This window comes from Macaca mulatta, chromosome 1 (genome assembly GCF_049350105.2).
Source record: "Macaca mulatta isolate MMU2019108-1 chromosome 1, T2T-MMU8v2.0, whole genome shotgun sequence".
In the NCBI taxonomy this organism is placed as follows: Eukaryota; Metazoa; Chordata; class Mammalia; order Primates; family Cercopithecidae; genus Macaca; species Macaca mulatta.
Genome location: NC_133406.1, coordinates 70,839,036 through 70,852,149, shown reverse-complemented (window position 1 = coordinate 70,852,149; position 13,114 = coordinate 70,839,036). Strand labels below are relative to the sequence as shown.

Below are 13,114 nucleotides of genomic sequence, written 5' to 3'. Positions count from 1 at the left end.
AATTTTTTTTTTTTTTTTTTTTAAGATGGGAGTCTCACTCTGTCACCCAGGCTGGAGTACAGTGGCACGATCTCAGCTCACTGCAACCTCTGCCTCCCGTGTTAAAGTGATTCTCCTGCCTCAGCCTCTCGAGTAGCTGGGATTACAGGCACCCACTACCATGCTGAGCTAATTTTTGTATTTTTAGTAGAGATGGGTTTTCACCATGTTAGCCAGGACGGTCTCGATCTCCTGACCTCGTGATCTGCCTGCCTCAGCCTCCCAAAGTGCTGGGATTATAGGTGTGAGCCTCTGCACTCGGCCCTAAATCTTTTTTTTTTTTTTAAGTGACTACTAGAACATTCAAAATTACATATGTGTTGATATGATTTTTCTATTGTACACTGCTGTTGTAGACAGTTATTAAAGTATGTAATCCTGAAATCACCTAAGGAGAATAGGGTAAAGAGCCTAAGAAGGTTGATAACCAAGTCACGATGAATTTCAGCATTTAAAGATCAGGTGGGGAAGAAGAAGCTGGCAAAGTAGACTTAGAAAGGTCAAGAAATGGGGACAGGTGCAGTGGCTCACACCTATAATCCCAGCACTGCAGGACGCTGGGGCTGGAGTACTTCTTGAGGCCAGGAGTTCAAGACCAGCCTAGGCAACACAGTGAGACTCCCATTTCTATGAATTGTTTCACAGCTGCAATCCCAGCTACTCTGAAGGCTAAGGTGGGAGGATCACTTGAGTTCAGGAGTTTGATGCTACAGTGAGTGAGCTTATGATCGTGTCACTGTACTCCAGCCTCAGCAACAAGGCAAGACCCTGTCTCTAAAAAATAAAAAACTAAAGAATTCCAACTGCCAGAAAATTAAACAATATGCTTATGCTATTTATGACATACTTCTAAGTAATTCACAGGTACAGGAGGCAGAATAATGAGTGGACTCTTGAAGATGTTCATGCCCTAAGCCCAGAACCTGTGTCTATGTTATTTTATGTGGCTAAAGAAACTTTACAAATGTGATTAAGGTTAAGGGTTTTGATATAGGGCAATTATCCTAGATTATTCACATGAGCCCAATCCAATCATATAGCTCCTTAAAACCAGATAAGCTTTCCTGGCTGAGGATCACTGTGAAATGTAACTATGAAAGAATGGTCAGAGCAATGCAAAACTACTGACTTTGAGATGGACAAAGGGGACCATAAGCAAAGGCATGCAGGTGGCCACCAGAAGCTAGAAAAGGCAAGAAAACAGTTATTTTTATGTGCAGTTTCCAGGGGAAAAAAAAAAAAAAAAGGTGCTGCTCACACCATGATTTTTGCCCAGTGCGGTTCATGTCAGATTTCTAACCTACGAAACCATAAAATTAAAAATTTGTTTCAAAAATCATTAAGTTTATGTTAAGTAGTTATAGCACCAATAGAAAACTAATAAAATGAGATTTAAAAATCAAAACAAAAAATGAAAAATATTTTGAACTGATAATAACTAAGGTTTGACATATCAAAATCTATAGGAGGTAGCTAAACAAATACTTAATGGAAAATTTAATAAGCCTAAATGTATATGGAAAAAAAGGCTGAAACTCAAAGATGTAATCTTCTAACTCAAAAATAAAAAAAATGCTCAGACTTCATGTAAGTAGAAGGAGAGAAAGGAATACAAATCTGTAAAACAGAAAACACAGAACAGCAAAATAAACGTTAATTCTTTTGAACACTAAAAAACTGATAAAATGCTAACATGAGTGACTAAGAAAACAATATGTAACAAACAACCAAAATCCAGAAAAATTCAAAAGACATCCAAAAGATCAGGAGATACTATAAACTCTTCTACAATTAAATTTCACCTTTTATGTGAAATAGACAAATTTCTTGAAAAATAAAACTTGCTGAGTTTCACGAAAGAAGAAATATATACAATAGTTGAATATCTACTAAAGAAATTGAATCTACTATTAAAATCCTTCCCATAGAATATGTTAAGTATAATAAATACATTGTTGATATGAAGAAGAATGACCCTATATTCTAGAGATATAAACTACACAGGGGTAGTAAAGGCCATGATGCCTTTAACTTACTTTTAAATTTGCTAAATATACACAATCTATGAAAAATAAAAATACATATACAGGCATATCTTTGGAGATATTGTAGGTTCTGATCCAGACCACTGCAAAAAAGTGAATATGATAATAAAGCAAGTCACACATTCTGTTTCTCAGTGCACATAATAATTACATTTACACCATTCATAGTGTACTATGTGTGCAATAGCATTACGTCTTTAAAAACAATGTACATACCTTAATTTAAAAATATTGCTAAAAAATGCTAATGATCATCTGAGCCTTCAGTAAGTGGCAATCTTTTTGCTTGTAGAGCGAATACTGCCTTTATGTTGCTGACTGCTGACTGATCAAGGTAGTGTTTGCTTAATCGCCATCTACTGGATGGCAGCCCAAACTTCAACATCAAAAATACTTTGCAACCCTGTGAAACCAATGCCAAGAATTCAGCCACAAGCAAAGACCCTTTACAAACTTTCATCCACCCGAAAACATCCAGAAATAAAGCCAACTGACCATACTCAAATTACACCACAGTTAAAGGAAGATCAGCCCACACAGATGAGAAAGAACCAGTGCAAGAACTCTAGCAACTCTACGAGCCAGAGCGTCTCCTTACATCCAAAAGACCGCACTAGCTCCCCAGTAATGGTTCTTAACCAGAAGAACGTAAACAGATTAAATGCCCCAATTAAAAGGCACAGAGTGGCAAGTTGGATAAACAGCAAGACCCAACTATATGCTATCTTCAAGAGACCCATGTCACATGCAGTAACACCCACAGGCTCAAAGTAAAGGAATGAAGAAAGATCTATCAAGCAAATGGAAAACAAAAAAGAGCAGGGTTCCCATTCTCATTCCAAAAAAAACTGACTTAAAATCAACAATGATCAAAAAGGACAAGGACAGGCATTACATAAGTTTGATTCAACAAGAAAACTTGACTATCCTAAATATATATGCACCCAACAATGGAGCAACTAGATTCACAAAACAAGTTCATAGAGACCTATAAAGAGATTTAGATAATCACACGTAATCCTGGGACACTTCAACATTCCACTGACAGAACTAGACAGATAATTGGGGCAGAATATCAGCAAATATAATCAGAACCAAAACTCAACATTTGACCAAATAGACCTAACAGACATCTACAGAACACTCCACCCAACAAAACTAACGAAGAGAGAGAAAAAAAAAAGATACAACATACCAGAATTTCTGGGACATAGCTAAAGCAGTGTTAAGAGTAAAGTTCACAGTGCTAAACATCTACATTAAAAAGTCAGATCTCTTGGCTGGGCACGGTGGCTCACGCCTGTAATCCCAGCACTTTGGGAGGCCGAGGCGGGCGGATCACAAGGTCAGGAGATTGAGACCACAGTGAAACCCCATCTCTACTAAAAATACAAAAAATTAGCGGTGGCGGGCGCCTGTAGTCCCAGCTACTCAGGAGGCTGAGGCAGGAGAATGGCGTGAACCCGGGAGGCGGAGCTTGCAGTGAGCCGAGATCGCGCCACTGCACTCCAGCCTGGGGGACAGAGCAAGACTCCATCTCAAAAAATAAATAAATAAATAAATAATAAAAATAAATAAAAATAAAAAGTCAGATCTCAAATAAGCAACCTAATGTCACACCAAGAGAAACCTGAAGAACAAGAACCACTCCCAAAGGTAGCAAAATAAAAGAAAGAAACAAAATCAGCAGAACTGAATGCAATGGAGATGAGAAAAACCACACAAACTATTTTTTTAAGTTGGTTCTTTGAAAGAATAAATAAGATTCACAGACTTCTAGCTAGACTAAAAAAGAAAAAAAGGGAAAAGATCCAAATAAACACAATCAGAAATGACCAAAAGGACATTACTACTGATCCCACAAAAATTCAAAAAATAAAAATAAAAAAACCTTCAGACACTATTACCAACACCTCTATGCACACAAACTTAGAAAACCTATAAGAAATGGGTAAACTCCTGGAAACATACCACCTCCCAAGACTGAACCAGGAAGAAACTGAATATCTGAACAGATCAATAATAAGTTGCGAAACTGAATCAGTAATTAAAAACCTACCAAACAGAAGGCCCTGGACAAAATGAATTCATAGCCAAATTCAACCACATGTATAAAAAAGAGGAGGTGGCCAAAGGTGGCTCACGCCTGTAATCCCAACACTTTGGGAGGCTGAGGCGGACAGATCACCTGAGGTCAGGAGTTCAAGACCAGCCTGGCCAACATGATGAAACCTCATCTCTACTAAAAATACAAAAATTAGCCATGCATGGTGATGGGCGCCTGTAATCCCAGCTACTTGAGAGGTTAAGGCAGAAGAGTCACTTGAACCCAGAAGGGGGAGGTTGCAGTGAGCCAAGATCACGCCATTGCACTCCAGCCTGGGCACCAAGTGAAACTCTGTCTCAAAAAAAAAAAAAAAAAAAAAAAAAAAAAGGAGGTCCTATCCTACTGAAACTATTCCCAAAAAAAACACAAAAAAATCAAGGAGGAGGGACTCCTCCCTCATTCTATGAAGCCTGCATCATCTGATACCAAAACCTGGCAGAGACACAATGAAAAAAATTTCAAACCACTATCCTTGAAGAATATAAGATGCAGAAATCCTCAATTAAATACTAGCAAACCGAATCCAACAGCACATCAAAAAGCTAATCTACCATGATCAAGTAGGATTTATTTCTGGGATGTAAGGTTGGTTCAACATATGCAAGTCAATAAATGTGATCATCACATAAACAGAACTAAAAATGAAAACCACATGATCATTTCAATAAACACAGAAAAGGCTGTCGATAAAATTCAACATCCCTTTTTGTTAAAAATCCTCAATGAACTACTCATCGAAGATACATACCTTTAATAAGAGTCATCCATGACAAATCCACAGCCAACATCATACTGAATCAACAAATGCTGGAAGCATTCCCCTTGAGAACCAGAACAAGACAAGGATGCCATCTCTCACCCCTCCTATTCAACATAGTACTGCAAGTCCCAGCCAGAGCAATCAGGCAAAAGAAAGAAATAAAAAGCATCCAATAAGAAAAGAGGAAGTCAAATTATCTTTCTTCCCAAGGTACTACACCTAGAAAACCCCACAGTCTCTGCTCAAAGGCTCCTAGATCTTATGAACAACTTCAGCAAAGTTTCAGAATACAAAAATCACTGCACAAAAATTAGTAGCATTTCTATACATCAATCATGTCTAAGCTGAGAGCCAAATCAAGAATGCAGTCCCATTCACAACAGCCACAAAAATAATAAAATACCTAGGAATACAGCTAACCAGGGAGGTAAATGATCTCTACAATGAGAATTACAAAACACTGCTGAAAGAAATCAGATATGACACAAACAAATAGAAAAGCATTCCATGCTCATGGATAGAAGAGTCAATATTACTAAAATTACCATACTGCCCAAAGCTATTTACATATTCAATGCTATTCCTATCAAACTATTCATGACATTTTTTCACAGAATAAGAAAAAAAATTCTAAAATTCCTTTGGAATAAGAAAAGAGCCTGAATAGCCAGAGCAATCCTAAGCAAAAGAACAAACCTGGAGGCATCACACTACCCAACTTCAAATATACTACAAGGCTACAGTAACAAAAACAGCATGGTACTGATACAAAAACAGATACACAAACTAATGAAACCCTTCTTTATTTCTTGGTTATGGAACCCAAAACACCTATAACTATCTGATCTTCGACAAAGCCAACAACAACAAGCAATGGGAAAACGATTGCCTATTCAAAAAATGGTGCTGGGATAACTGGCTAGCCATATGCAAAAGATTGAAAATGGACTCTTACTTTTTACCATATATAAAAACTAAAGATGGATTAAATTCTTAAAAGTAAAATCTAAAACTATAAAGACCGTAGAAGAAAACCTAGGAAATACCATTCCACACATAAGCCCAGGAAAAGACTTCATGACAAAGACTCGAAAAACATGTGCAACAAAAACACTGACAACTGGGCCTAATTAAACTAAAGAGCTTCTGCACAGCAAAACAAACTATCAACAGAATAAACAGACAACCCATAGAACAGGATAAAATATTTGCAAACTATGTATCTGACAAAGGTCTAATATTCAGAATCTATAAGGAACTCCAATCAACAAGTAAAAAACAACCCCATTAAAAAATGGGCAAGGATATGAACAGACACTTCTCAAAAGAAGACATACAAGCAGCCAACAAACATATGAAACATGCTCAATATAACTAATCAGTAGAGAAATGCAAATCAAAACCACAATGAGACAGCATCTCATACCAGTCAGAATTGCTGTTATTACAAAGTCAAAAAATAACACATGCCGGTGACATTGCAGAAAAAATGGAATCCTTATATACTGCTGGTAGGAATGTAATTCTTATATACTGCTGGTGGAAAGCAGTCTGGAGATTTCTCAAAGAACTGAAAATAGAACTACCATTCAATCCAACAACTCCATTACTGGGTATATGCCTGAAGATATAAATTATTCTACCACATGCACATGTCTTTACACATGCACACATGTTTATCACAACACTATTTACAATAACAAAGACACGAAATCAAGCTAGATGCCCATCAATGGTGAACTGGATAAAGAAAATATGGTACAGATATACTACAGAATACTAAGCAGCTATTTTTAAAAAAAATGAGAACATGGCCTTTGCAGCAACAAAAGATGGAACTGAAGGCCATCATCTAAGTAAATTAATACAGGAACAGAAAACCAAACACCGCATGTTCTCACTTACAAGTGGAAGCTAAACATTCAGCACACATGGACACAGAAGAGAACAGTAGACACTGGGGCCTATTTGAGGGTAGAGGGTGAGAGGAGGGTGAGGACTGGAAAACTAACTACCAAATATTACACTGATTACCTGGGTGACAAAATTATCTGTACATCAACTCCTGTGACACACAATTTTCCCGTGTAACGAACCTGCACATGTACCCTTTGAACCTAAAATGAAAGTTGTGAAGAAAAAAGAGAAAATGGCCCCAAAAGACTTGCTCAATACAGTGCTGCCACAAACTTCTATTTGGTTTAAAAAAAAAAAAATCTGCAAAGTGCCACAAAGTACAACAAAACAAGGTAAGCCTGTACATAAATGAATAAATATTAGCAATTAAATCCAATGAGATATAAAAAGGATAATGCATATCACAACAAAGTAAAGTTTATTTTAGGCATACAAAAGTTGTTGAACATTCTGAAATCAATCTGTGTGAACTCTTGGGCCTAGAGGACAACAGTGGCCACCAAATTTCAGATGTCTCCACATAACCTCTAAGAAACAAACAAAGGCCGGGCGCAGTGGCTCAAGCCTGTAATCCCAGCACTTTGGGAGGCCGAGGCAGGTGGATCACGAGGTCAGGAGATCGAGACTATCCTGGCTAACATGGTGAAACCCCGTCTCTACTAAAAATACAAAAAACTAGCCGGGCGTGGTGGCGGGCGCCTGTAGTCTCAGCTACTTGGGAGGCTGAGGCGGGAGAATGGCGTGAACCCCGGAGGCGGAGCTTGCAGTGAGCCGAGATCACGCCACTGCGCTCCAGCCTGGGAGACACAGCGAGACTCCGTCTCAAAAAAAAAAAAGAAACAAACAAAAAACCAAGAGTGCAAATAAATCCACATATGACTCATATTTTCAGCACCACTAGGAAACAAAGATACCATGACCTTTGGATTATCTGTAAATAGAAAAACAAACCAAATTACAATAGCACTCCCAGGGCCCCCCATTACAGGCCAATGGATGTGGTGACCAGAAAAAGAAAAGCTTAAGAGATTCCTTGGTGGGTGGGGGAAGGAAGGAAAAATATATATATACACACATATATATATATAGAGAGAGAGAGAGAGAGAGAGAGCGAGAGAGAGAGAGCGCAAATTGAACTTAAACCAACACAGGTTGGCATTTGATAGTTAAAAAACAGGCTTTGGCCGGGCGTGGTGGCTCACGCCTGTAATCCTGGCACTTTGGGAGGCCAAGGTGGGCAGATCACCTGAGGTCAGGAGTTCGAGACCAGCCTGACCAACATGGAGAAACCCCGTTTCTACTAAAAATACAAAATTAGCCAGGCGGGGTGGCGCATGCCTGTAATCTCAGCTACCTGGGAGGCTAAGGCAGGAGAATCCCTTGAACCTGGGAGGCGGAGGTTGTGGTGAGCCGAGATTGTGCCATTGCCTGGCAACAAGAGTGAAACTCCATTTCAAAAAAATAAACATATAAATAAAATTTTAAAATAAAAAACAGGCTTTATAGACTCGAAAGTGAAGAAAATAAAAAGTGAGAGCCTTGGTAAAGCCTTCCTACTGGGGAAAATCAGATATATAGAAAATGAGTGATACCTCTTCAAGATGTGGCAGTAAAAGGCCAAAGGGAGAGAAGAAAATGAGAGAAAGGTCAGGATCCTACAGAAATAAAAGAGAAACAAGACCCCGACCCATTCCCCATCATCATCATCCATAATGGAAATTGCAGAGAAGAGGGTGGAAACAACAGAAAGCAGGTTCTCAAAACTGGAACCCTGCCCTTGTAAGGAATGGGAATAGAAAAAAGCAGACCTGAGCCAGGTGCCATGGCTCACACTGAATCCTGGCTTTTTGGGAGGCTGAGGCAGGAGGATTGCTAGAGGCCAGGAGTTCAAGATGGTCTGCACAACATAGCAAGACTCCTTCTCCAAAATATTTTTTAAAAGAAAAAGCAGACCTCTTCCACTCAACACCATTAAAGATCAGAATAATAATTACCTTTGAAGAGGGGAGATGAGGAAGCTTCTAGGGTGCTGGTCAAATTCTGCTCCTTGATCTGGATGCCAGTCACATGGGAGTGTCACGTGTGTGAAAATACATTCAGCTATATGGTTACGATATTTACTTTTCTGTATATATACTATACTTTCGTTAAAAGTTTTTAAAAAACAGATATCATGCCTGTTCTCTAGAGAATTATCATCTAAGAAACATACAAGAGAATACACATGAACAACCAAAACAATCATTTTTGTTTTTTAAGGCCAGGGGAGAAAGGATAATAAACGGCACTGTTGGGCCATGACAGATAAGCAGAAGATAACATTTCAATGTGTTTTGTTTGTTTCTGCATAACATCCCTTCCTCGTTTTGATCCACTCCTTCCACATTCCATGGTTATGCTGTTCAGTTCATGCAGTTCATCAGGGATAGCTCTGTCCACCTTCCCAGGGACGACCAAATAACCTATGCCTAATCAGGTTACAAAGACAGAGGTGAAAGCTATGTGATGCATGCCAGGCCAATCCTCCCTGGGGCTTTCACTGGAGCTATGAGGGAAAATACCCTCTTCCTCCAGGATCCTGAGAACAAAGTCTTTGTAAACCTGGAGCTAGTCGGGGGTTATCTTTCATGCCATGAAGACAAAATCAAACAAGAGAAAGGGGATAGCAAGTACAGGGTGGCAACGGAGACAGGCAAATAAAAAGACAGACATGTTGGCATTTCTTGAACACCTGAATTGAGCTATATGTAATCATTCATGTGGAATAAAACACTCTTTTTCAGATGGACTAAAACAATGTTTTCTATATGCGCCTCTTTGAGTTGGTTAGGTTTTTGCTACCTGGAGCTGAAAATCTAGTCTTAACACAAAACCTGAAAGAGAATTACCTGAGTATAGGCTAATTTAAAAAGCAACTCTTTTCATTTGTGAATATCGAGAACACAGAATCTAAAGTCTTCTCTCTGAACCTATGAAATAGTTCCTTCTGAGTTCACTGCATTAGTAACTGCTTTCTCCTATTGGCAGACACTTCCTGGATCAATTGAAGAAAGGAAAAAACAGAATGCTGATGAGGAGGGAAGACAGAAGACTAAGTGGCATATTTAAATCATTTCAAATCTCTATTTTTAAAAATCTTAATTAGACTGATTTAAAATGCTTCCTTCTAGCCAGTTTCAAAACAGTTAAGATCTGAAAAATTCTCAACTAAGGCAAATTATTAAACCATAGTGAAAAGTACACATTTTATTTTAAAACAGAAAAGGCTGCAGAAAATTTTCATGACATTCAGGTCACAGGTCACAACTGAAGGAAAAACTAAAATAAAATAAGAAATATTCTGTATTTGTTTAATACTCCTCCCTATTGAAAAATAAGATCTCTAACTTCCAGACGGAGATGGATAGAAGGCTCATACCTCAATAAGCAGTCCCTCTTTTCCAACTATATTACAATGATAAACAAAATACATAAGAGATACCAAAAGGCACAACTGGGTTCAAACTTAAGATAAAAATCTCTGTGGCAAGTGGGATTTATCCTAGGAATTCCAGAGTGGTTCAATATAAGAAAATCAATGTAATATACCACATTAACAGAACAAAGAAGAAAAAAAGCATGTGATTGTTCCAAGTGGTGTAGAAAAAGCATTTGTCAGAATCCAACACCCTTGCAAGAGAACATACAGAAAACTAGGAATAGAATAGAACTTCTTCAACATGATAAAGGGCGTCTATGAAAAACCAACAACTAACATCATATTCCATGGTAAGACTGAAATCTTTCCCCCTAAGATATCAGGAACAAGACAAGAATGTCTGCTTTCCCAATGTTCTTGTACATTGTACTGGAAGTTCTAGCCAGAGCATTAGGTGAGAAACAGAAATAAAAGCCATGCAAATTGAAAAGGAAGAAGGAAAACTACCTCTATTCTCAGAATATAATCTTATACAGTTGCCCTTCAGTATCCACAGGGGATTGGTTCTAGGATCCCCTAAATACCAAAATTATATGACTTGCTTCCCTTTATGAAACCTAAACTTACTACCTTTTTCATATATCCATCTATTTCCAAAGCCAAAAACTTTATCCTTTGGGTTTCTAAATATTTGAATAACTCTTATTCATGGAATAAATCAATGGTCCAAGCTCCACATAAGGTCATGGTGTTTGAAATACATCTGGACATCCCTGACAGCCTAGCACACATCTACCCAAGAATAAACCATAAAAAAATGGTTTGGTACTGCTTATTATACCATTTACCAGAATGAAAATGTTTGCATCTCTTATCTGAGTACTAATATTAAAAATAGTCTCTCTGGTCAAAAATACCAATAAAATCTTCAAAGAAAAACTGGATATCAACAATATCCAGAAATACATTATGAAATTTCACTCATAATGTATGCAAGAGAAGAGAAGAGGAGGGGAAAGGAGGTAAAAGGGAAGGAGAGGGGAAGGGAGAAAATGAGAAAAGAAGAAAAGAAAAAGAGTGAGAAAGGCAGGGGGAAATAATGGGGCTTTTTTTTTTTTTTTTTTTTTTTTTTTGAGACGGAGTCTCACGCTGTTGCCCAGGCTGGAGTGCAGTGGCGCGATCTCGGCTCACTGCAAGCTCCGCCTCCTGGGTTCACGCCATTCTCCTGCCTCAGCCTCCTGAGTAGCTGGGACTACAGGCGCCTGCCACCGCGCCCGGCTAATTTTTTGTATTTTTAGTAGAGACGGGGTTTCACTGTGGTCTCGATCTCCTGACCTTGTGATCCGCCCGCCTCGGCCTCCCAAAGTGCTGGGATTACAGGCTTGAGCCACCGCGCCCGGCCAATGGGGCATTTTTTAAGTGGGGCATTAACATCAAGTTAAGTGAAAAGCAACAGGTATGACTACGGCAGCAAATCTACCAGATATTTTCAACAAGATATACAATACAAAATCATGGGTCATATTAGCAAGCTATTAACAGAAACATCTCTTCTTGAAGGGCCACTGCTCAATTTTCTTTTATATTTTTAGAAAATAACCATTTTATATTCCCTATTACAGGGCCAGGTACATATAAGAAATAAATACTTGTTGAACGATCAACTAGACGAATAGATGGCTGAGTGAAAACAAACAAATCGATAGAAAGAAAAATGACAAATACTCAAAATAAGAAAGTTTTCAAATATTCGACAATGGAGAGGATTTCCCACTTCTCCATTTTAAAATGCTAACCTAATTAGGGGGAACATGTGAGAGGTAGTACAGCACAATACGAAGAAGACACGATTAAGGCTCAGAAAAGGCCTAGATTAAAATTGTAGCCCAACTTTTACTGGCTTGTGTCCTTGAGCAAATTGCTTAATTTATGTAAGTCTTAGTTCTCTCCACCTATAAAACAGGGATCACAACATTTACCTTACAAAGACATCAAACCAGTACTTTTGGCACCTGGAACAAACTACACAAAACCAGCTCTCAAATCAACTCTGTAATTCATAATGTAGCCCACAGATGGGTGTTACTAACAATGCTCGCCATCTGGTAGCTTCCTGTTTTAAATAATTATTCTTGCTAACTAGGTGCCAAGCTTTTAGAATCATTATATTAAATGTTTGCACCCTCTAAATGTTGGTGTCCTTAGACAAAGTCCAGTATGGCCAGTCATAGTTCAACTTACAGGGTTCTTTTGAAGATTAAAAATAATGTAAGAAAAATACCTTGTACAGTGACAGGCATGTAATAAATTACTTAAACATTTTATTAATACCTTTATGTAATCCATTTGTCACTTTATATTATCACAACAACTCCAATAAGCCCACACACAGATTAATCATATCAGCCACTTTCAGTAATATATAAACAAGATGGACAGGAAAGTGTGATATATATTGCAACATCCTTTTCAAAAATTCAAGTTGAGGCCGGGCGCGGTGGCTCAAGCCTGTAATCCCAGCACTTTGGGAGGCCGAGATGGGCGGATCACGAGGTCAGGAGATCGAGACCATCCTGGCTAACACGGTGAAACCCCGTCTCTACTAAAAACTACAAAAAAAAAAAAAATTAGCCGGGCGAGGTGGCGGGCGCCTGTAGTCCCAGCTACTCAGGAGGCTGAGGCAGGAGAATGGCATGAACCCGGGTGGCGGAGTTTGCAGTGAGCTGAGATCCGGCCACTGCACTCCAGCCGGGGTGACAGAGCGAGACTCTGTCTCAAAAAAAAAAAAAAAAAAAAAAAAAAAAAAATTCAAGTTGATTCCTTCAACT

The 13,114-nt window shown here is 38.5% G+C and overlaps 1 protein-coding gene across 50 annotated transcripts in view; it reads right to left on the bottom strand.

The window, feature by feature from the left end:
* RPS6KC1 (ribosomal protein S6 kinase C1) overlaps positions 1-13,114 on the bottom strand; it is a 212,996-nt gene that overhangs the window by 121,272 nt on the left and 78,610 nt on the right. The window lies entirely within an intron of this gene.